Source organism: Schistocerca americana, chromosome 3 (assembly GCF_021461395.2).
Source record: "Schistocerca americana isolate TAMUIC-IGC-003095 chromosome 3, iqSchAmer2.1, whole genome shotgun sequence".
NCBI lineage: Eukaryota > Metazoa > Arthropoda > Insecta > Orthoptera > Acrididae > Schistocerca > Schistocerca americana.
The window spans coordinates 903581578-903607230 of NC_060121.1; positions in this window are offsets into that span (position 1 = coordinate 903581578).

Sequence of the window (25653 nt, forward strand, 5' to 3'; positions counted from 1 at the left end):
CCGCAGCATAGTATTTTCGCCATATGTTCCTATCTTGCGCTATTTCCTTCCATTCACCTTCAATACCTAGGCTACTCAAATCAGCCTTCACGTTGTCCTCCCATCTACGCCTCGGTCTCCCCACAGGACGTTTTCCCTTTAAGTGCCCTACCAGTACTCTGCGCGCTGCCCTGCCCTCATCCATTAGAGCTACGTGACCCGCCCATCGCAGCCTACGTGATTTAATAATACTGATTATGTCAGGGCTTGCATAGAGTTAGTGAACCTCTTCGTTATGCAGTTTTCGCCACTCTCCGCTAATGTCATCCCTTTTTGCTCCGAAATTTTTCCTCATAATTTTGTTTTCAAATGCTCGAAACTGCTTTTCATTTTGCACAGTGAGAGACCAAGTCTCACATCCATACAGCATAACTGGTAGAATAATAGTTTTGTATATTCTAATCTTTAAATTCCTAGACAATATCCGTGATGAAAGTAATCTCTTCAGTGAGAAGTAGCACGCACTTCCCGCCCGTAATCTCTTCTTCAGTTCGGATTCTATCTCAATTCTCGAAGTGATGTCCACGCCTAGATACTTAAATGCATTCACTTTTTCAAACTGCATGTCTCCAACTCTTAACATTTCCTGATCTACTGAATTTGGCATTCTGGTAGTAACCAGGTATTTAGTTTTGTCTTCACTTATTCTTAGACCTACATCTTTACTAGCCTTGATTAACGCATTCGCATTTTGTTTTACAGATTCTTTCCTATCGCTATTGATGTTTAGATCATCTGCATACCCTAATATCTTAATATTTCCATTTAACTCCACACCCTCTGAATTATCTGCTGCCATTCGTACAATATATTCTAGGACTAAATTAAAAAGTAGCGGAGACAGGGCATCTCCCTGCTTAAGTCCGTTCTTCATTACAAATACTTCTGACTTCAATTTACTCTACCTTTTGTGTTTTTCAAACTCGCTTCTATAAGTCTAACATACTTCCTTGGTATTCCAAGTTCCAAAAGAATTCTGTACAATTTTGATTGCAATACTCAGTCATATGCTTTTGTAAAATCTATGAAAACATTATGAACTGGTTTATTGTATTCCCATTTCTTGTCCAAAATTTGACTTAAAATAATAACAATAAAAAACCGAAAATCGCTTATTTCAGAAACCGGTTGTTTTGTACAGTTTAACAATCATGTTGAACTGGAGATGAAAAAAACGGTGCAATCGGAAACTGGTTATTTCCGTGATAATGACATTCTTGGTTGCAGCGGTGGGATTAAATCGCATTAAGAAAGCAAGGCCTAACCATTACAATAGAGACTGTGGAACTTGGCACGGTTAAATTCAGATTCTCAGCCGCAAGCATAAGTATTGTAATGCATATTTACTACAAGCAATAACAATAACAAAGAGAGGATTACGGAGGATTCGTGTCAGATTTCTCTAAAGCGAACGCTGTATTGCAAGCAGCACTCGTGTTAATTAGCGGGTATAAGCAGACAGTGGTTCGCGTGTGAAGCGTGCCGTCGGAGTGGGCGACTTCCTCCAGGCGGGTCGTCGCGCTCCCTCAAGAGGCCTGCCGCCGCCCCCGCCGCCTCCGAGGTTTTAATCAGCGGCGTCGGCGACGGGAGCGGCCGCAGCGCGCTGATCAAACAGGCCACCAATTAGCGGCCGTTCCGCCTCCAGCTACCGCTCGCTCTTCTTTATTAAATTCCAGCTGTGGCCACTTTGGTAATTTAATTCCTGACTAATGCATTTTTAAGTTAAAAGTCGAGCTCCTCCAGGGAGCGTCCCGCATACGTCCGACTCAGCACCGTGAGTTTAATTTAAACTGCTGGTTCTGGCGGGATAATCTACCTTTTCGCTTTCGGTTCTGTCTTCTCGTTGCCCTTACCCCTTATCATCGTTGTGAGACCGGTGCAGCAGCTGTCTGGAGATAATTTTCTAGATCACGGCTATGATGGGCTTGTTTCTTTGTGGACGTTACAGTCACTGTTACCGTATTTATTTACTTATTTATTTATTTGTTGTTCTTTTCAAGAACACTGCTTCGATGTGTGCTGTTCTATCGTCGCAGGTCTTTGTTATGATAATATAAACTACCCCATTCTACTAGGGCGGCTCAGATGGATGGTACCGGCAGTTGAAAATAACTGAGGAAACGAGGTGACTTCGTCTGCACCCCTACCTGCAAGCTTCTTCAGGTATTTTTCCTGAAAAAAAATCTTTCTTGTAGCTCACTCACTGAAATATTCTTAGGGAAATGGTAACCTTTTACATAGATTGAAAAACACCCTGAAGAACATCAGATTTGGAAATTTGTGGTAAGTTTCCATGGGACAAAACTGCTGAGGTCATCGGTCTCTGGGCTCACACACTACTTAATCTAACTTCAACTAACTTATGCTAAGCACAACACACACACCCATGCCCGAGGGAGGACTCGAACCTCCGACGGGGGACGCCACGCAGACCTTGGCAATGCGCCCTATACCGCGCGGCTACCCCGCGTGCAGAGCATTAGATGTATTCCAGAAAACGCTTCAGATATGTTTGCCGTGCTCGTGTCTTTTCCAGAAGCTGTGCCTCCAGTAATAACTCCTAATTCTGCCCTCATGTGTTCTCTCAGAGCGCGCACTTGAAATTGGTTAGAAATCGATGGAGGAGGTATGGTGGATGCAATTCGAACTCATCGAGATGAGCGGGGAAGTATACAGGGTATTAAATAGAGTTTAATACGTCCACATTTATCACAGGAACGCGGTAGAGTATCCCTTTGTTACATCCTATATAACTCTTTAGCCAGGGTGAGCTGCAGTTCTCAGCTGACCACATTCCCACAGTGTTACTATCCCCTCATATCTAATGGGGCAAATATGCTGGCGCAACCGAGACAATGCCTCGGGCCCCTCGAGGTTAACGGGCTCGTGGTACCCAAAATGGAAACAAAAAACTGGAAAAAAATTAGTAAAATAGATCAAGCGAAGTGAATTTTAAAATTTTCCCGGCGACTTCAGCATCACTACCACAGAGCCGGATTCATACTGCCAGAACATCATTGACTTTGGACATGCATACTGCCATAACATCAGTGAGATGGTCATGTTTATCCGAGTGTTCGAGTATCGATGTGATGTTGTCCGTATCTCTGGTGCAGGGCATATTGAACATCAGTGATCTAAACTTGAGAGATTCTTGAATACGTGGCCCAAATTTTGTAATTCTGTGTCTCACAGTTCAATAAACATGTGTTTTCCAAACAGAACACCTTGAACCACTAAAAATAGGACGTTCGTATACACAGGACATGTACAATAATGATTTCAGACAGCTTGGTTCACCATGTGTCCTGCTACCTAGTAGGCATACGGTCCGCCATGGGTCCTGAAAAATTGCTCCAAGCATAATAGCATCGACGCGTTGTGGCGTCGCAACTAGTGCGCGATCGCCCATTTGTCTATTAAAAGCTTTATTTCGGAATGTGTGTGGGCTGCAATAACTAATAAAGGAATAACCTGAGGAACGTCATATTTAATGTACAACCTTCTGTTCTAAGAACAAACAATATGTCAAAGTACGAGATCAAAAATAGTTGTATTTTGGAAGTTAGTAAAATTCCATAAAAAAACGTAATTTTCCGACAGTCAAGAATTTAAATAAATACAGTGATGTAATAGATCACCTTCAGTGACTATGTACGATCATCTGATAACACTTTCAGTGTTCATATATAAATTTGGAAAGTTTTTAGTTTCAGAAAACCTCTGTGACTTTTCTATAATAATAATTTCAAGAATTCTAAGTAAATATGTGTATTGTGTGTTAGGGTGCGTGTGAATGAGAATGCGTGCGTGAGAGTATGTGGGACGTTCAGCATTATTAAAAATCATTCACGTAATTGTCTACAGGAACTGTCAAGGGTTCCAATTCTGTAACGTGGGAACGAATCCACTAGTGGTTCCCCTCCTAGTGAATGTCGGATGTCCAAGCATGTATGCTTATGTATAAGACAGCCAGAACATTCGTGACTACATAATAAATTTCCAGATGTAGAGTAAAGCTTATACTTCATTTTGTTTTGTTTGTTTAATCAGAGACTTTTGTGTTACTTAATTTGATGACGTCAATGAGCCTAGAGAAGTGGTTGGTGCTTGCTAGATTTTGGCGCGAGCCGCTCCCTAGAAGTGAGTTCTCATTGGTCGTAAGTGCTGACAGCCAAAGAGAAGCGAGACGGTTGGCTGCCTAGCGAGGAGATATAGTTTTGAGTGTGGGACAGTGAGAGGGGAGTCGCGAGCTAGCTTTGATTGGAGACGGTTATGCTGGATGTGACTTTTCGCATTATGTGTAAAATGAAGTCTTGGGATGATTTCCGTGTTATGGTCCAGTGTTAATGGTATGTGGTAGTGACCAGAAACTGTTTATGACAACTTTAGAGTTTTGGGATAATTCGTTCCGACGAAAATCGCGAGTGAACTTTGAATTATATAGCGTGGCGGTACTGAGTATATTCTTACTGAGTATTTTATGGCGAGCATAAACTTTAACTAAAGACAACCACTGAATATCGTGTGCAGAAGTAATTGGCCGATAATTGACTGTGTTACAAGTAATTGGTTTCGGAATTTGGGAAGGTCAAAGGTCTGGCTGTTTTAGGTATGGAGACAACTGTCAGCAGAAACTTTAGTAATTTTCGTAAATGTGGGCTGATGATCTTGCTTAACGGCAATAAAGATCTATTGAAGGTTTAAATTTGAACTTCATGTTTAAAATACGAGTGACATCCCCTTTCCGAATCATTTCTTTAAAGTACAGGGTGTTTCAAAAATGACCGGTATATTTGAAACGGCAATAAAAACTAAACGAGCAGCGATAAAAATACACCGTTTGTTGCAATATGCTTGGGACAACAGTACATTTTCAGGCGGACAAACTTTCGAAATTACAGTAGTTACAATTTTCAACAACAGATGGCGCGGCAAGTGATGTGAAAGATATAGACGACAACGCAGCCTGTGGGTGCGCCATTCTGTACGTCGTCTTTCTGCTGTAAGCGTGTGCTGTTCACAACGTGCAAGTGTGCTGTAGACAACATGGTTTATTCCTTAGAACAGAGGATTTTTCTGGTGTTGGAATTCCACCGCCTAGAACACAGTGTTGTTGCAACAAGATGAAGTTTTCAACGGCGGTTTAATGTAACCAAAGGACCGAAAAGCGATACAATAAAGGATCTGTTTGAAAAATTTCAACGGACTGGGAACGTGACGGATTAACGTGCTGGAAAGGTAGGGCGACCGCGTACGGCAACCACAGAGGGCAACGCGCAGCTAGTGCAGCAGGTGATCCAACAGCGGCCTCGGGTTTCCGCTCGCCGTGTTGCAGCTGCGGTCCAAATGACGCCAACGTCAACGTATCGTCTCATGCGCCAGAGTTTACACCTCTATCCATACAAAATTCAAACGCGGCAACCCCTCAGCGCCGCTACCATTGCTGCACGAGAGACATTCGCTAACGATATAGTGCACAGGATTGATGACGGCGATATGCATGTGGGCAGCATTTGGTTTACTGACGAAGCTTATTTTTACCTGGACGACTTCGTCAATAAACAGAACTGGCGCATATGTGGAACCGAAAAGCCCCGTGTTGCAGTCCCATCGTCCCTGCATCCTCAAAAAGTACTGGTCTGGGCCGCCATTTCTTCCAAAGGAATCATTGGCCCATTTTTCAGATCCGAAACGATTACTGCATCACGCTATCTGGACATTCTTCGTGAATTTGTGGCGGTACAAACTGCCTTAGACGACACTGCGAACACCTCGTGGTTTTGCAAGATGGTGTCCGGCCACATCGCACGGCCGATGTCTTTAATTTCCTGAATGAATATTTCAATGATCGTGTGATTGGTTTGGGCTATCCGAAACATACAGGAGGCGGCGTGGATTGGCCTCCCTATTCGCCAGACATGAACCCCTGTGACTTCTTTCTGTGGGGACACTTGAAAGACTAGGTGTACCGCCAGAATCCAGAAACAATTGAACAGCTGAAGCAGTACATCTCATCTGCATGTGAAGCCATTCCACCAGACACGTTGTCAAAGGTTTCGGGTAATTTCATTCAGAGACTACGCCATATTATTGCTACGCATGGTGGATATGTGGAAAATATCGTACTATAGAGTTTCCCAGACCGCAGCGCCATCTGTTGTTGAAAATTGTAACTACTGTAATTTCGAAAGTTTGTCTGCCTGAAAATGTACTGTTGTCCCAAGCATATTGCAACAAACGGTGTATTTCTATCGCTGCTTGTTTAGCTTTTATTGCCGTTTCAAGTATACCGGTCATTTTTGAAACACCCTGTACATAGACAATTTTCAGCAAATTTTACTTATAGCGGCCTCCGGCGTGTAGCTATGAGGTTAAGTTTCCTCAACACTGCTTTTCTGTGATCTCGTAAGTAGCTGCAGTCAGGAGTTTACGTGCGAAGATCTACCGCTGTAAAGAGGTAGGTGAACAAAAATTATAAAAGAAATTGCATTGCAGCAGCAACGTATAATCCGTCGCAATTGTTGCATCGCACCCACGCACGTAAAAAATCCGTCTCAGCGTATAAGGCTCGAAGAATGTCCTGTGGTATATCCATCCATGCTCCCTTCACCTGGCTCCAAAGTTCATCTGTGGTATTTGGCACTGGTTCACAGTGCTGCACTCGTCGTTTCAGCATATCTCACACATTTCCAACTGGCGACGAGTCTGACGATCGAGTGGGCCAGGGCAAACGTCTAACAGCCTGTGACACCAAGAATGCAAGTGTTCGTCCAGCAACATGCGGTCGTGCATTGTCCTGCTGAAAAACGGCGTCTGGGGTGTTGTGCAGAAAGGGTGTGGGTACGGGTCGCAGGATAACATTCAAGTAGGTCACACCGATCACAGTGCCCTACACACGCACCAACTATAATTTGTGTTAATAGCCGATAGCACACCACACCATAAGTCCTTGTGCAAATGCAGTCACTGTGAAACCGCTCCCCCTGTCTGCGGCGAACCAAAATGCGGCCATCATTTTCAAACAAACAAAATCTGGATTGGTCCGAAAACACTGACTGATGCCATTCCTGTCCCCAGTGACGTCGCTGCGTACACCGTTGGCGTTTAACATGTTTCTGCTCATCCATCAAGGGTAGGCGGAGAAGGGGACGACGAGAACGTAATAAACGGCGACGGACTGTTACCCCTGACAGAGTACGATGCGCTACGCTGTTCCTCTGTTGCACCAGAGTCGAGGAGGACGCAGAACTCACCTGCAATGCCTTTTGGTTGAGGTGTCGATCTTGGGGTGGTCTGGATGCTGCGACCTGACCCATCTCTTCGTATTCTACGGCCCTGGTTCAAATGGCTCTGAACACTATGCGACTTAACATCTGAGGTCATTAGTCCCCTAGAACCTAAACCTAACTAACCTAAGGATATCCACACATCCATGCCCGAGGCAGGATTCGAACCTGCGACCGTGCTTCCAGACTGAAGCGCCCAGAAACGCTCGGCCACACCGGCTAGCTCTTCGGCTTCGCCGGCCAGAATGGCCGAGCGGTTCTAGGCTCTGCAATCTGGAACTGCGCGACTGCTAAGGCCACAGGTTCGAATCCTGCCTCGGGCATGGATGTGTGTGATAGGTTAGTTAGGTTTAAGTAGTTCTAAATTGTAGGGACCTGATGACCTCAGAAGTTAAGTCTCATAGTGCTCAGAGCCATTTTTCTACGGCCTTCCGTGAACCATTCGGCACATACACTTCGCACTGCCGACACGCTTCATCCCATACTAGCAATAATTTCCGCGATGGATGCATCACATTATCCTATGCCAATAATGCGCCTTATGTTTCTTTTTTTTTTTCGAAGCGAGTTATTTGACGTTACAGTTTGTGCATACGTCCAAGGCGAGGTATCCTGCCAGACTGATCCAGTACCTTCGGTTTGTAGTGACAACGAGACCCGCAGGCACATTTTACCTGTAGGTGACTTTTTGCCGTGAAGCGATGTTGACCTTGAACCCGCGGGCCGATATGGTTCAAATGCTAATCATCTCTGCAGACCATTCTGTTGTACATATCCTGAGAATACGAGCGTCCTATCTCTAGTCTTTCAAATGGTTCTGTTTTTTCTAAGCGTGAGTATGTATATACAGGGTTGTCCATTGATAGTGACCGGATCATATATCTCACAAAATAAGCGTCAAACGAAAAAACTACGAAGAACGAAACTCGTCTAGCTTGAAGGGGGAAACCAGATGGCGCTATGGTTGGCCCGCTAGATGGCGCTGCCATGGGTCAAACGGATATCAACTGCGTTTTTTTTTTAAATAGGATCTCCAATTTTTATTACATATTCGTGTAGTACGTAAAGCAATATGAATGTTTTAGTTGGACCACTTTTTCGCTTTGTGATAGATGGCGCGGTAATAGTACAAACGTATAAGTACGTGGTATCACGTAATATTCCGCCAGTGCGGACGGTATTTGCGTCGTGATACATTACCCGTGTTAAAATGGACCATTTACCAATTGCGGAAAAGGTCGATATCGTGTTGATGTATGGCTATTGTGATCAAAATGCCCCACGGGCGTGTGCTATGTATGCTGCTCGGTATCCTGGACGGCATCATCCAAGTGTCCGGACCTTTCTCAAGACAGTTACGTTATTTAAGGAAACAGGAAGTGTTCAGCCTCGTGTGAAACGACAACTACGACCTGCAACAAATTATGATGCCCAGGTAGGTGTTTTAGCTGCTGTCGCGGCTAATCCGCACATCAATAGTACAATAGCAGACAAATTCGGCGAGAATCGAGAATCTCAAAAATGCTACATCAACATCGATTGCACCCGTACCATATTTCTATGCACCAGGAATTGCATGGCAACGACTTTGAACGTCGTGTACAGTTCTACCACTGGGCACAAGAGAAATTACGGGACGATGACAGATTTTTTGCATACGTTCCATTTAGCGACGAAGCGTCATTCACCAGTAGCAGTAACGTAAACCGGCATAATTTGCACTATTCGGCAACGGAAAATCCACGATGGGTGCGACAAGTGGAACATTAGCGACCTTGGCGGGTTAATGTATAGTGCGGCATTATGGGAGGAAGGATAATTTTGCGCCCATTTTATCGATGGCAATCTAAATGGTACAATGTATGCTGATTACCTACGCAAATTTCTATCGATGTTATTACAAGATGTTTCACTGCATGACAGAATTGCGATGTACTTAAAACATGATGTATGTCTGGCACATAGCTCGCGTGCGGTTGAAGCGGTATTGAATAGCATATTTCATGAAGGTGAATTGGTCGTTGAAGCACCATACCATGGCCCGCACGTTCACCGGATCTGACGTCCCCGGATTTTTTTCTGTGGGGAACGTTGAAGGATATTTGCTATATTGATCCATCGACAACGCCTGACAACATTCGTCAGCGCATTATCAATGTATGTGCGAACATTACGGAAAGCGAACTACTCGCTGTTGAGAGGAATGTCGTTACACGTTTTGCGAAATGCATTGAGGTTGGCGTACATTATTTTGAGCATTTATTGCATTAATGTGGTATTTACAGGTAATCACGCTGTTACAGCACGCGTTCTCAGAAATGATAAGTTCACAAAGGTGCATGTATCACATTGGAACAACCGAAATAAAATGTTGAAACGTATCTACGTTATGTATTTTAATTTACAAAACCAACCTGTTACGAACTATTCGTCTAAAATTGGGAGCCATATATTTGTGACTATTACAACGCCATCTATCACAAAGCGAGAAAGTGGTCGAACTAAAACATTCACATTTCTTTACATACTACACGAATATGTAATAAAAAATAGGGGCTCCTATTAAAAAAAAACGCAGTTGATATCCGTTTGACCTATGGCAGCGTCAGCTAGCGGGCCAACAATAGCGCCATCTGGTTTCCCCCTTCAAGTTAGACAAGTTTTGTTCTCTGTATTCTTTTCGTGTGACGCTTATTTCTTGAGATATTTGGCCCGGTCACGATCAATGGACCACCCTGTATTTAGGAAGAACGGTCAAATTGGAAATTTGTGGTCAGGTCTTACGGGAACAAACTGCTAAGGTCATCGATCCCTACGCTTACACACTACTTAATGTAACTTAAACTAACTTACGCCAAGGACAACAAACACACACACACACACACACACACACACATGCCCGAGGGAGGACTCGAACCTCCGAAGGAGGCAGCCCCGCGTACCTTGACAAGGCGCCTTAGATCGCTCGGCTACCCCGCGCGGCTAAGAATGGTCAATGTTGAGGTATATGACAGGAACGTTCGTTATAGACAAAAAACCCAGTAAACAGGGCTCTAAAATACACACCTTAGTAGCTATGAGCACCACTTCATTTTCGACACAGTGAAACAAGTCTCTTCTACTGCAAGCTCTTTGATTTTCGTATTTTAGGAGATTAAAAATTTTGAAACAACGTGGAAGCGGTTTTATGTTTGCTGGAATGTGCCAAATGCACTTCTCGAGCACGACAGTAGCACTCTAACTAGTGCAGTGAGATGTGCGGTCTGGAAATGCGTGTAACACTTTGGTTAGGGAGGACACGTATTGGCAATTTACCATCTCTATATGTCTCATTAATAATCTGCTTAATGTCTACTGCGTTTTTACGTGTGAAGAGAAGACGAACTACGCAGTGGCAAGGTAATTTTCAACATGCGGATCTTACAGGAAGAAAAATATGAGTGTTATTACAGCAACAGAACGGGCGGCGTCCATACAGAACACTTGTGTCTGTATTTGTATGTATGTCACGAATTTCCATGTTATTCTTCATGCAGAAGCGTTTCGCACGACTGTTTAGCGCCGTTCTTTATTCCGGACAGTCGACGCCCTGTTTTTGCGAGATTTCCGTCTGTGCACTCTCAGCCCGCCAGAGCAGACACAAACGCTCGTCTATAGGAGCGCTGCTTGTGCTCACACACACACACACACACACACACACACACACACACACATACTTACATGCTCACACGTATGAACCCACATCCACATCGACACGCACGAGCGCCATTAATGCGCCCGCACGCACGCCTCGTCTGTACCGCCGCCCTTTGCCGATACCGAAGCACGTGAACTCCCTATCGGGTCGATCGCGAACCACGCGTGTCTCCGCACAGACTTTTCCTGGAACTTTGTGCCGCCGCACCATCATCAATCACTTATTCGTCGCTCACGGAGCAACGCGTGCTGGCCTGCACGGCCGCTCTAAAAGCGAATTTAGGCGTTTCCGTATATTTTCGCTTGTCACTATGCTCATTTCGGATTTTTGTGCCGTGACCTGTCGTTACTGAAGTAAGAAAAACCGACAGCTTAAATCGAAGGGCATAGCCATATTTGGAACGTATCAAAACACAAAAAAAGCTGACGACGAACAAACGAATCATGCAACGCTTGAACTCGCGCGTGATACACTTGTGATCGAAAGTAGACGGAGCATCTAGATACAGACATAAAAAAAAAATATGTGCACGACATGACTGATAGGATCAGAAGAAGTCAGCCTTCAAGATACTACAGCTGTAACAGTGCAAAGAAATATTTCTTTATACCATTGTAGTTGCAGCATGCTTGGGACATCATACTGAGGTGCAAAACCATCTTTATTTACACTCCAGTTAAATCTCATCCTCAGTTATTGTGTTTTCCTATTGTGAAAATGACAAACCTAAGGCTATAAAAACGCTAACTAGCGGAAACTTTCGATAAAAGGATCAAAACTACAAAAAACTGTGGAAGACATTCTTGAAATGAGCTCTTTAGGTAGAATATGAAAACTACTTAAGCGCAAGATTTGTAGCGATTTGATTTAGGATACCAACCATGATCTTGTTGTTGTGGTCTTCAGTCCTACGACTGATTTGATGCAGCTCTCCATGCTAATCTATCCTGTGTAAGCTCCTTCATCTCCCAGTACCTACTGCAACCTACATCCTTCTGAATCTGCTTAGTGTATTCATCTCTTGGTCTCCCTCTACGATTTTTACCCTCGACGCTGCCCTCCAATGCTAAATTTGTGATCCCTTGATACCTCAGGACATGTCCTACCAACCGATCTCTTCTTCTAGTCAAATTGTGCCACAAACTTCTCTTCTCCCCAATCCTATTCAATACCTCCTCATTACTTACGTGATCTACCCACCTAATCTTCAACATTCTTCTGTAGCACCACATTTCGAAAGCCTCTATTCTCTTCTTGTCCAAACTATTTATTGTCCATGTTTCACTTCCATACATGGCTACACTCCATACAAATACTTTCAGAAACTGATACCAACCATAAAAGTTAAGATAGTACTAAATTTGCCGCTCAGACTATCTGGACACTGCAATGTAAACACTGCCCTAATTCACATCGTACGCTCACGTATTGTAGTTAGTTAGTTGTCCGACTAGCACTACAGAAAGGCGCCATATCGCACTTTTTACGAAATGAATGCCCAAGAGACTTTAGATACTTTTTGGTGTTTATCTAATTAGTGACACCTGATGGTAGGTTCAAATGGCTCTGAGCACTACAGAACTTAACTTCTGAGGTCATCAGTCCCCTAACAGAATTACTTAAACCTAACTAATCTAAGGACATCACACACATCAATGCCCGAGGCAGGATTAGAACCTGCCACCGTAGCGGTCGCGCGGCTCCAGATTGTAGCGCCTAGAACCGCTCGGCCACCCTGGCCGGCTAATGGTAGGTATAGTTGTTACATTCTTCTTGGAAAATATCACCACCTTGCTGAGATCCCCAAGCCAAGTCACTGCTATCCACCATGTAAAATTAATCAACCTTTTTTCCAGTGTGCTGTATCAGAAATAGTACGAAAATCTGACTGCTGTACGGCACGGTTGGATATTATTTCTACACTGTTCAGTCGGTAAAGGGAAAAAGAAAAACAAAAGTTGTAAACGTTAGTGTGCTACAGGTAGTAAGCAGCATTCAATCCAAAAGCAGTATGAAAAGTTAAAAATGCCATTAGGATGTACAATAATTCGCCTGAAACCCGATTATCATCACGTAATACTAGTGAACTATTAGTTTATAACTCGCGTCCATCTCTAATATACAGAATGAGTCACGTAAGACGTGTAACCTCCCCCTCACTTATCGACCTTAATGACAGTGAAAAATTAAACCGCGTGTACCTAATGGAAATTTGGGAAAAGCAATCGTCATCGAAGTTAATCTGTCGGTAAAGAGGGAGGAAAGGGTTACATCTAAATGAAAGGAAAAATGCAAATGAAATTGATGGAAATTAATTTTGAGAAAAGGGTAAAATTAATAAAGGAAGTAAATGTGCGGCCATTACGTTAACAATTAACTAGCGGTAATCAGATATTTGAGATTTGTGGGAAATTACGGTCGCCAGTCCTATGGACAATTACAATAGTAACTGAAAAAGAAAGGTTATTACACATATAACTAGCACTAGAAGCGTGGCATCTGAAGGTTGACACGTGTAGTGTGAAAACTGAAAGCTTGTCAGAAGTATTAAATTTCGCTACACTCTGACTTAATTTAGCAAAAGAATTAATAAAACCGGAAAACTGAAAGTTAATTTAGTGACTGAAATTAATAGTGAGCTTAGTTTCTGAAGCACATCGAAATTCAGTAAAATACGGTTAGTCCTGGGCTACCTCAACAATCATTTCAAAAGCTACTTTAATCTACGCAATTTAGAAATAAGAGATTTAACTAAACTTGAACTAAATGATTCTGAACAATTAACAATAGTAAAATTTAGTACGTACCAAGCTGAGCTGCAGTCACAGGTAAGCTAAAATATGCCAACAAAACTCGCACTCTTAATTTGTGATTGTGTAATCTAAATATTGTAGCCAGCTATGAATACCTTAACTGAACTTTGAAATTAAAGCAGTGAAATGGAATTCTATTACTTTAATGCTGGCGTCTGAATTACAACGACACTCGAGTTCATTTCGGAAAAGGAAAGGACCCTGCTTGGTAATGCAATTGGGACAATGAGCAACACATGTTCATGCTAAGTTGCTGTAATTTTGTGATGCAACAATTGTAAAAGCTGAGGTCTGCCATACAGTTCTAAAACTTTACATGCTTCCAGTCTTCCTTGTTGGTTGATTGAAGGTTTGAAGCTGTCGATCGAGGAGGTGGCGATAGTCACTCATTGTCGGCCGTCGCTGTTGCAGAAGCTGGATGTTGGCGCGCCTTCTTCTCGACACAGTCTCCAGCCAAAACGGGCTCTTGATGTGTGCCAGCTAACGCTTCCCGTCCGCCACACCATGTCCGAAACTATCATAGCAAGTTGAGCGCAATTACATGCTGCCAAACCCCGAAAGCGCGGCAACTCGCGGGAGCGTCACACAACACACCTGCTCCACTGCACTACCCCAGCCAGACCCTCTCTGCCTCTCTTCACGCGGCCGAGTTCACACAACCAAAATCCTAAACACTTTCGTTCTCACACAACCTATCGATGTATTCGTTCGATAGCATAGTTTTCCCTAAGCAAGACCCAGCGTAAAAATAGAAATAATATTTACAAAACAACCAATTATACATCGACATAAATGCATAAATATATATATATATATATATATATATATATATATATATATATACAAATAGTAAAACAATTACAATATATAAAGACACAGAAATGTCATATCTTGAGGTAACAAAACAAGGAAAAAAAATTATAGTACAATAGATGGAAATAGGAGGATATGCATTTCCGGCGTTACAGACGTAACACAACTTTCATTTCCTGGACGATTTCAGATATCGAAACGAGGTTTTCCACAATTGATAGTATGGTGAGGGGCACGGAATCTTTTGTATCAATAATGCTCTAGCTCTTGTTAGTAACGACGCTGGAACCTTTTCAAGGAATTCGTGAAATGTACTAAAATTGGAAAGAAATGCGGCCAGAGTCGGCTATTTCGGTGTAAATAATGCCAAGCAGAGTTCGCATGCCACCGGCCGCTGTGGCCAAGCCGTTCTAGGCTCTTCAGTCCGGAACCGCGCATCTGCTACGGTGCAGGTTCGAATCTTGCGTCGGGCATGGATGTGTGTGATGTCCGTAGGTTTGTTAGGTTTAAGTAGTTCTAAGTCTAGGGGACTGATGATCTCAGATGTTAAATCCCATTGTGCTTAGAGACCATATAAACCATCTTTTTTTTTGCATGCCAGGCTCCGTCGTCATATAAAACACGACAGTCCTACGTTACTAAGATAAAACTCCATATCCTATACGACGCAAATACAGTGTCAGATACGGCATGTTCTGGCTTCTGCCACATCAGACAGGGATTAGGAAAACTGTTTCAAACCTGCATACGTTTCCAGGCTTCTATGAAAACAACTACAGTTTGGTCACGCAGTTTTCCATTTCCATTTTGACGCATTTGTTTGACATTCTCCGAGTAAAAACAGCATGTCTGACTTCTCTTCATTGGTGTACATGTTTGGATGGAAGAGATGTTAAGCACAAATGACCTGCCAGTAGTCAAGACAGTTCCTGCTAGTTCTGCAGTGCAGACAAGTAAACAGCCGAAAGGCTTGGTACAAGGACATAGCTCAGCATCAGCCTGTTTTCAACGCAACAGCCGCTTTCGGCCGACTTGCTTTTCAGTTTTAGTATACTTTCTCGGATTCTTCTGCGAAGAGTTTCAACCTAAAAATTAACAAGCACTATACTCGTCTTTTCAAAAACTTTCTGCAGTCGTTAAAAAAGTATATAGTTATATTTTTTAAAATATCATCTGATGGACCCAAGTGTCAAAAATCGTTATTGCGTGCCAAAGTACAAGCCCTTTACTGTACTGTTACTTGCTGAAAGCCTTGTTTCGATAGCTGGCGCCGATCTAGAAATAAAAGGGGTCTTACGTGACTTACCCTGCACAAAAAGATAAATGTCCTGACTGTATGACTAACTCATCATCACCCAGGACGTTAAGGCATCGTTGAAGAAGGGATTTTTCAAATTCGACTTCTAAGGGGGTGAAATAGGAGTTGAAAGGGTTAGCCGGATAGAAATTAAATAAAATACTTGTCTAAGTGTTTTTGGAAACTCAACTCATAAGCTGGTTAAACAGGGGATGAGTTTTTTTTTTAATAATTTAGTGTATCAAATGACAGAGGTTGTTGATCCTATACTTTAGGCATCTTTTAAGAACGAATTCTTTCAAATTTCTCCTCTAAGGGTGTGAAATAGGGGAAAAAAGGTTCTATTTTGGCAATTTTGAAGCTATATTTACGAAAACAGGAATTTGGTTTCTATGTCAGAAATAAAAGATATGTGTTTCAGTATTTTTGGAAATTGAACCCTTAACGGGGTGAAATAGTGAGTGAAAGTTTTTCTTTGAAAATAAACCACAGTTAAAGAACTACTAAGGCACTCTTAAAGTTACATCTTTTGTTACATGTCTAAATGAACAGGCATTGATGAAGATAGACAGCCGTCGGATATTAATACGAAATAAATTCGCTGAATGCGAAAGCTACATCTATGAAAACTGGTACTTGACTTTTCCGTTAGAATAAAAAATATGTGTGTCAGCGGTTTTGGAAATTCAAGTAGTAATATGGTGAAATAGAGGATGAAAAATTTTACAAAAATGTTTCGTTATGAAAGCAGTATCGCTTCTTCGCCAGAAGTACATTTGGAAAAGACCATTCTTTTATGGCTTTAATTATTATGAAAAGATTAGAAGCTGGTGCAATTTATTAATTAAATTAAAGAAAGCGATTGACTAATCACCACGAAAAACTGACTTTGTCACAATTGCATAGAAAAAGAAACGGATCGTTAATAAATTAATTTTTTATTAGGACTGAGAAATGTTCATAAAATTAGTTTCCTTGTGATTACTATGTAAACTAATCATTACTAATGACGCAATAGATACCACGTTTAAATGCAATTCCATGTACAGGAATATCCGTTTCAGATGAGGGAGAATTGAGGACAAAACTGGCGGTAGTAACTAAACATCACTTACCCGATTTGTCTCTCTCTTTCTGTAACTCACTAAGTTAAATTAAATTAAACCCTTGGTTACACTTTTATTACGCAAAGACTGGCAGCCATGCAAACGGCCACTCACTCTTCTATACTGTGTAGATTTACACATGAGTAATGGGCGAAACAAAATACAAGTTCGATTAAAGAAAAAACAAGAAGAAAGTCTGTGCTGACCATACAGTGTACGCAAGAGAAGCAACAGGCGTTGAGATAGTAATAATATAAATTTCCACACTAGATATATACTAATAAAAACTACGGGTAAAAAACCTTGAAATTTTACGGAAACCATTGTTCTGCCATTTTGTCATCTGCAGTGCTGCTACATCGTTTCGCAGCCGGTGAGAGAACGAATGTACTGACATTTACCAGATAATTCTGATGAAAAATTTTTGGGTTGTCGTATCAGGTACTACATTCAGCCGATATTATTGAAATAAACGGGCAGCGACATTTAGCTGTTATACTGTAAATACACAATTCGTTCTCGATATTCACGAGTTTGTGTTATAAATACTAAGCTAAAAATCCCCAGTACGTAATTACAGTTCGCTTTCCTGTCTCTGCCACTCTCGAACTGAGGTCAGAGCCTGATGGAAAGACAAATATAGCAGTTTCGCAAAGTTGGCAACAGTGTGAAACAAAAGCGGCGCGTTGGCACTCTGCCGACCCGAAGTGACACTGCCTTTCGAGAGCCGAACAAACCCAGCTGGGCCGAATGAGAACGAACAATACCGGCTCCAATGGCATATTTCCCTTTCACTCGTTCCGTCGGACAAAATCACAATTCGCTACACCCAGCAAAACGGAATGAAACTGACATATCTGAATTTTGCGCTGGAACATGCAACACTGTGCCGACCTACGAACAAAACGCGAGGCCTTGCTCGAATGTGTGACGTACATTTCGTCTAAGCGCTCCCGACCATTTCTATCACGAAAATGTTTGAGATGCCTGGAAGTTTTAGTGTGTCTCAAGATATTATTCCACAACCTGAAAAAAAAAAATTAAGATATCGTTCACTTCTTACAACAGATATGTGATAAAGTGAACTATTCAAATGGCGAGCTCTGAACAGTAGTATATATATTTCACTTCCTTTTTGTTGTTGATAGGTTTACTATCGTAATAAACAGTAGAAATAGAAAATGTATAGAAGAATATCGTAAAAAAGAAGGAATTTGAATGTCTGAGTAGCATTATGGAAAAGGAGAAGAAATAAATGAACAGAGTTAAAACGCTCCAAACGAAAAAGATTATTGAAATGTGAGGATGCAATATGCCAGACAGAAAGTGAAAGAATTCATCTGTGCTGTGCTATTGATGTTGAAAACAGAGAGGAAAGTGAAATTAGTCATGGGATTGTTGGGAAACCATAGAAGCTTTTTCACTGAGAAAAATTTAGAGAAATTGTTCAATTATTCAATATCTTGCACGTCAGAAACTTTCATTATAGAACGTTTTAATAGGCATTAATGTTCAAAGATGAAACTTCGCTTATCACAATTAAAGTAACAAAATATTGCACATTACGGAACTGAAGCGTTTAAGATTGACAAATTTGTATGAAAAATTGTATTATACAGGGGGAAGTGCGGTACAGCGATCACACTAAAGGAAATTGGATTTTCACCAAACCATGATTATTGACAGAAGCCTGTAGCATCCATAAAATCATCTTGATGTTGAAGCTCTTTTGTCTGTGTTTTCTTTGACGATAACATATGTTTTTGAGTGGGGTCCGCCTTTAGCAAAACACGATTTTGTTTTTTGTCCCAGACATGTTTTACTGCAGTTGCAGCATCATCAGTGTTTTTTTTATTGTTATGGCTGTTACATATATGGAATGTTCCTTACTGTTTAAATATTAGAAATATAAGTTTATAAATCTAATTACAGGTTTCTGAAGAGTACATTTAACTATGTATTCATACCTTCTTACCACATGGTGTGGTTTTCCTGCTGTATTACGTTTATATAGTGACTGTTTTTCTTCACAGTTTGTCGCCTGCAACTTAATGTAGGCAAAACATTTTCGCAAAAATTACGATTTTCACACTCTTGTGGCTATGCCTGAGATTAATAACAGACACACACACACACACACAACTTTTCACATCAATTATTAATCTCTGGCATAGCAACAACTGTTGTTTGGCAATCGTAAGATGACGAAAAAAGAAACCGTAAGTGAAACATAATGTAAATAGCTACACACACACACACACACACACACACACACACACACACACACACACACACAACTTTTCACATAAATTATTAATCTCAGGCAGAGGCACAACAGTTTAGAAATCGTAATTTTTGCGTAAATGTTTTGCCTACATTAAGTTGTACGTAGTTGCAGGTGACAAACTGTAAAGAAAAACAGACACTATATAAACGTAATACAGCAGGAAAACCACACCTTGTGGTAAGAAGGTGTGAATACACAATTTCATGTGCTCCTCAAAAACCTGTAATTACGATTTAGAAACTAATATTTGTATGTATTTAAAGAGTAAAGAACATTCCTTATGTTTAACAGCCATAACAATAAAAAAACACTGATGATGCTGCAACTGCAGTGGAAACATGTCTGGGACAAAAAACACAATCGTGTTTTGCTAAAGGCGGACCCCACTCAAAAACGTATGTTATTGTAGCATCCATATTTGAATCGACGAAGGGCGTTCAAAAAATAAGGCAAAACATTCTTTCTCGACCATCTTCGGTCCAAAAAATACGGAATTCGTTTTGGGACATCGTGGAACTTTCCCGCTTCAGCTCCTATAGTTTCATGAAATTCCATTAGATGGCGACTCGATACTTAGCCTTAAAAATAGCGTCTGTAACGGAGGTGAATTCCAAACGGTGAGCTGTCACTGAGTTTCTTTTGTAGGAAACCCAGACCATAGCAGTTATTCATAGGCATTTATATAAATGACCTGACAAAGAACAAAAGCACGATGAGTCGTTGGGCGAGGTGCCTGTCATCATCACACCAAAGCTGCGCAAATCTGCCCGATCTTCCGCGTCCCGGCTGTGACTCGTGCAATTTGGAACGTGCGGACACTCTCATTCGAGGTAATCGTCACGTCACAATCAAACGCTTCGCTGCTGAACTGTATGTCTTTGTTAGTAGCGCTAACACACACGTCCACCAGTTCAGGTACTCAAAGGTGTGCACCCGCTGGGTTCCTCGCCACTTATCAGAGGACCATAAAGAGCAACTAAGGACCATCCGTGCTTGTTATGAGGCTGATCATGGCAATTTTTTGTCGAACGTCACCACAGGCGACTAAATATGGTTTCATCACTTCGAACCGAAAACATACGGCAATCCATGAAGTGGTACCACACCACATCCCCTCCGAAGGAAAACTTCAAAGCCACACCCTCAGACGGCAAAGTTGTGGCGACGATCTTCTGCGACTCAGAAGGGGTTATTCTGTTTGATGTCCTCCCTCATGGTGCTAGGATAGACCCTGAAGTGCGCTGCGCTATCCTCAGGAAGCTGAGGAAAAGACTTCAGTATGCTAGTCGCCAACAAACTGCAAACAAACTTTTTCTCCATGACAACGCAGGACCTAACACAAGTCTATGAACCCGTGAGAAGTTCACAAAACTTCATAGGACTGTTCTTCCTTATCCACCCTACAGCCCGGATCTCACACCGTCCGACTTCCACATGTCTGGCCCAATGAAGGGTGCACTCCGCAGGAAGAAGTACGTGGATGATGGGCAGGTTATTTATGCAACAAGACGTTGTCTCGAACGTCGACTTTTGGAGTGATACCATGCGCGTATACAGACCCTCCCTGTAAGGTGGCGTAAGCTTGTCGAAAGGAGATTATGTTGATAAATAACATAAATAAGGTTTTGTAACCAAAAGAGTGGCGAGTATATGGTGTGTAGGGATCCTAAAAAGAACCAACCTGCTTTAAAGAAAATGAGTTACTTTATGAGCGCCCCTCGTAATGATATTAAGGTTTCACTAGACGTTTACATACAGGCATAGAAAAAATATAATTAATAGGAGCTATAATCATTTATCTGAAGCCTTGTATTCTGAACACTTTATTCAGACTAGCTTGCTAAAGAGCCCAGCGCAAACCTATGTACTGCGTAAGTGAACAGCAATACTATTTCGGATGAAGTAACGTCAACGTCTTGGTGTTTTCCTTTTGGTGCAAACACTTAGCCGTCCTTAAACTTAAATGGTTCAAATGGCTCTAAGCACTATGGGACTTAAAATCTGAGGTCATCAGTCCCCTAGAACTCAGAACTACTTAAACCTAACTAACCTCAGAACATCACACACATCCATGTCGGCGGCAGGATTCGAACCTGCGACCGTAGCGGTCTCGCGGTTCCAGACTGAAGCGCCTAGAACCGCTCGGCCACACCGTCCGGCTTTTAAACTGAATTCCGCATGATTTCATACACCTAACTAATATAACAGGCAGGATGAAATTGTTTCCCTTGCGCTGTTTCATGACGTCAGTAAACCTGTCTAAGATGATCTTGTCAAAGGTTTTCCCTCTGGCCATCGAGGCAGCTTTCCTAAGACTAATATTAGTGTGCTGTCTTTGCTTGCCGTCTCCAACTCTTCGTTAAAACGATGCAGCATTTTGCTCCACTCTGTTGAACTGGAAAGCATATTTCCATGATAGTTCACCATCAATCCATAATATCGCCTTTTTGTTTCAAATAGATAATTACGGATTTGTTGTTTTTTTGTTGAACACACTCCATAAGTTTCCCGTAACCTCTTTACCACCTATTGAGTCTCTATTTTTCCCTGGAACTCTTCTTTCATCAATTAGGCAGCAGAAAAATGCCCCTATCGGACCAAGAAAAATGAGAATATGTTCCTGTTTATTTCAAAGACTCTGACTGAGAAGTCGGGTTTCTGCTGCCTCATTACACCTTCCTCAGCACCTTAAAAATCTTCCCAAAAAGTTTTACATGGAAATATATTCGCACTTTTTTAACACTCAACTCACCACAAACTCCCACAAGGAAATGCCTATCGCTGTAAGTCGCTCACACCCATCCAGTCCCAGTTGTGCTTTCTCACTCGCTCTCTCAGCACAACCCATTGTCATTATCTCTTTGTGTCTCTCTGTCGCTATCTCTTGTCTTATACCCCCATCCCCTTCGCTCTGTCCTTCCACTACAGTCTCCTCTCACTACGACTCTCTCCCTCCTGCTCTCGCTTACTGCTAGTATCTCATTCCTTCCTTCGTAAAGCTGCTGTTTCTTCTAGCTGTCACTGCCTCTCTCTTCCTCGTTCTCATTGTCATATACACTGTCTCTCACTATCTCTGGCTCTCACTCACTTCCACTGTCTCTTTCTCTTTATTCCTCCCTTCCCCCTCTCCTTCACGGCAAAGGCTCTTTCACTCTTTTACTATTACTGATCTGTCCTGTCAACAATGTTTCACCTCCACTGTGTCCCTCTCTTTCTCTCACACTGCCGTTGTCCCCTTGGCTCTATCTATGATACAACCAGTGTTTTCTACCTTCCAGTATTTGTTACTTTTCCGTCTCTTTTAGGTTTAGTTTCTTATTGTTTAGTTATTTATTATCAAAATGTGAAATCTTATAGTGCGGGTATGTTAACTGCACTTTCTAATCGTATTGGTGATGTTGCTATTTTAATTTCTATTGCTTGAATATTGAATTTTGGTGGTTGAAATTATATTTATTATTATGATTTTATTTCTAATTCTTTTGAAATAAAGCTTTGCGGCTATCATCTTCTCTCTCAGCATAAAAAGGTATGAATATGTTCGCACGCCAAAATTTTGGGGAATATTTTCAATGGTGCTGAGGAAGGTAGAATGAGATAGCTGGTATCCTACTTCTCTTTTAAATACACAGGAACGTATCAGCATTTTTGTGCTCCGATAGGAGTATGTTTTATCTGGTTCCCTTATTTTTCCTGCTGCAGCGGAGCATGTAACTCACATGAAAGGAAATGCAGTGCTCAGTAAAATTTAAGTAGTTTACTTATGTGAAACTGACATAAGGCACTAATTTTACACCTCAGACCGAATTTTATGTCCAAAAGAATTTTGTATGTGCTTCATTACTTTAACGTGGAGTACGCAGATGATAACGGAGACACTTTTCAACTCATTTATCCGTGCCACGTTACATTATAAACTACGTTTTCGCCTCACATCGGACTTTACGTGCGTGCTTTACGGGTACAAGGAGGATAACTTTGAACCTCTGAATCCCGAAAACGGATAAGGATATGAAGAAAATTTTCAAGGTTATTCGATATAGGGATCTTAGGGACACATCGTAAAAACTTACGGCCATTTTCTGTGCATTGCTGTCTCGAATTCCACGGCTGGGCTCTGGTACCCAAAAAACTAGTTTTGCGGGCGTTTCTCGATAACGCATACACATTTTTGAAAACAAGAAGACGGTTCTTCCAGATAAATGCCTATATAATTTGAGCAATTCGCTGCTGTTACTTATTATTTAGATTTCTCGTCTTAACGGATTTTACGTGTAGAAGTAGGGTAACTTTGAACCTCTGTATCTTGGGAACGGATAGAGATATTGTAACACGCCCGGAAGTACTAGTGGGTGGGGTACCTTTAAACTGTTTGTCGTTTCGGGACCGTGCGCCCTGTCCACACCTCGTACCTGGTAATCCCGCGGCGGACGTGTTGTTCTGCTCCACACTGCTGCTGGCTTGCCTGAAATTATCTATCGAAATATTCAAGCGGGTTTAGGGGAGTCACTCAACATTAAAACACAACACTGTTCGACGTCTGGTATGATCAACTATATTCTGAGACGATAAAAGAAAATCGCAGGTTGCACTGTTTACATTCTAATTCATAAGTGTTTATCCCAATTAATGAATGATTACCAGTCCACAATATCACTCAGACGAGTGTACACGTAACCGACACGACGCGGGTGATTGTTGATGATGCGGAAGCCGAATGATCGAACGAAAGTTCTTACGCTCGTCTCTCATACACAGATATCTGGTAACAGTCCTCCTTGTCACTAGTAATGATATAACACTGTTCGTAAAGCTAATTTTTCAGTTCTCAGTTCTCACTTGTACGAGCGTGTGCGTAACCGTCGCGGCGCGGCTGATTGTTGATATTGCGGAAACGCGATAATCGAACGCACGTCCTCACGCTCGCTACAAGACACTGGCACTTGACTGCACGCTTTTATGGTAACTAATTTCTACTGACTCACATCAGTTCATTCTGGGAGACCGTACACGGCGCGGATGATTGATACTGTGCGACACGCAACGAGAGGTTACTATGTTATCGGCGGCACTGCTAATTTTTAATTACATCTTGACGCACTTTCCATGAATCAGTTCCATATTTCATCACATTACTGTAATAGTACTTGTAGCAACACTTCAACCTCCATACTAACTGTGGTGTCACCGCCAGACACCACACTTGCTAGGTGGTAGCTTAAATCGGCCGCGGTCCATTTAGTACATGTCGGACCCGCGTGTCGCCACTGTGTGATCGCAGACCGAGCGCCACCACAAGGCAGGTCTCGAGATACGGAATAGCACTCGCCCCAGTTGTACGACTTCTTTGCTAGCGACTACACTGCCGAAGCCTTTCTCTCATTTGCCGAGAGACAGTTAGAATAGCCTTCAGCTAAGTCCATGGCTACGACCTAGCAAGGCGCCATTAGCCTTACATAGTTTGATAGTTATCGTATGAGGTGTCTCATCAAGAGTGATGTATACAACAAGGAATAAAAGGTAAGTATTCGAGGAGCTGCATACTTTTCTTATTAGCATTCACTACTTATCCTGTTCCAGAATTCACGCCCGTCTGCGTTAGATAGCGTGCATTTCGGCCTCCTCTATCTACAAGGTGTTGGCACATTTGCCAACACATCACTAACAATGCCTGTCACATGCAGAGCTACACACAACACAAGATAACAGTTCCGTGTCCCGCGCTCGACTCTGCAGAAGCGGCTGCCCGCAAAGATACTCCACAACTAAGCCAGCGATATGACAATACGCTTACAATATCAAGAAAATTTTCAAAGTTCTTCGGGATCTGGATCTTAGGAATACGCAATAAAAATTTCAGCCATTTGCTGTGCATACCCATCTTGAAATCCTCTGCTGGGTTTTTCGTCCGTAGGTAACGGCGAAAGTATAGTGAAAACAAAAGCTTTCAAGGTGGTTTCCCGAGGAACCACTCATTAGCTTGTGCTGCCTACATAAGTTCCATGAAGCCCACCGGAGACCACATTAAATGCAAAAAAGAGCTAATCGATTTGCTCCATTGGCCTAAGCAGGTGAATGTGCGTAGTTTTCATAATTTGACCCTCTACTGCAGGATGCTGCCACTAAGACGACCATTCGGTTGGGAATACAAATGGTTCGTAGCCCAAGGGCTATCCACAACACTTGACCGTACCTTTTTACCGCCAACAGAATCCGAAGTATGAGCCCCACAGAATCCCGTTTTTATGCTCAGCGTTTTGGGTTGCATTAGGTGCCCAGGCTGTTGCATGCATACCGATTCAGTATTGTCAC